A 918-nucleotide genomic window follows, 5' to 3' on the forward strand; every position below is an offset into this window, starting at 1 on the left:
CTCACATCCATACAACAGGACCGACTTCACGTTTGAATTGGAAATCCTCAGCTTTGTTCGAAGTGAGATCTCTCTGGTCTTCCAAATCCAAATCCTATCCAAAGATATGAAAGCAGCCTGTGCTTTTCTAATGCGGGACTTTATTTCAGCACCTGTTCCCCCCTCTCTGTCAATTATGCTCCCAAGATAACAGAAAGATTCAACGTTTTCTAGGGCCTTTCCTTCTATTGTGACCTGCTCCTTTCGTTGTACATCTGTCCATAGTACCTTTGACTTTCCGGGGTGGATCTTCAATCCAACAGACTCCAATAGGCCGTGTAATACTGAAGTCTTTGCTTGCATATGTTCCTGGGCGTGCTCGTGTATAGAGTAACTTACCAATATTGCGGCCACTCACACGAGAAATATCTTTCGGCTCTCACTTTTCTCTGAATGGGTTGATATAGGAAGATATAGGAAATGTTGTTTCATTATTTTTAGAAAATTTATTTACCCTGCTTTGACATTTTAGCTCGAAACGTCCCATAAATCTCTGTCTAAATTAGTGATAGGTGCCTTGTATTTGTTCATAAAGTTATCATGTTTCGTGCAATGAGTGAAGGAGTGAGAATATGGAATGTTTGTAACTTATTTTGTTACGCCTTTATGTATAGCTTGTTTTTAAGGGGCTGAGGAACACACACTGTCAATGTCTTCCAACAATATAGGAACAAAATTTTTGTCTTATCTTATCGTATCTTAACGTATATTATCGTATCTGATCTTACCTTATCTTGCCCTATTCACCTAAGTAGACGTATTGGTAGGACATTGAAGAGCGACGCTCTTCTTCTTCTTCTTCTTCTTCTTCTTCTTCTTCTTCTTCTTCTTCTTCTTCTTCTTCTTCTTCTTCTTCTTCTTCTTCTTCTTCTTCTTCTT

The 918-nt window shown here is 38.8% G+C and overlaps 1 protein-coding gene across 1 annotated transcript in view; it reads left to right on the top strand.

Annotated features, from left to right (window-relative positions):
• Nucleotides 1–918, top strand: part of LOC106014197 — a 31516-nt gene that overhangs the window by 7822 nt on the left and 22776 nt on the right. The gene's annotated exons all lie outside the window — the stretch shown is intronic.

The sequence above is a fragment of the Aplysia californica genome, unplaced genomic scaffold (genome assembly GCF_000002075.1).
Source record: "Aplysia californica isolate F4 #8 unplaced genomic scaffold, AplCal3.0 scaffold00034, whole genome shotgun sequence".
In the NCBI taxonomy this organism is placed as follows: Eukaryota; Metazoa; Mollusca; class Gastropoda; order Aplysiida; family Aplysiidae; genus Aplysia; species Aplysia californica.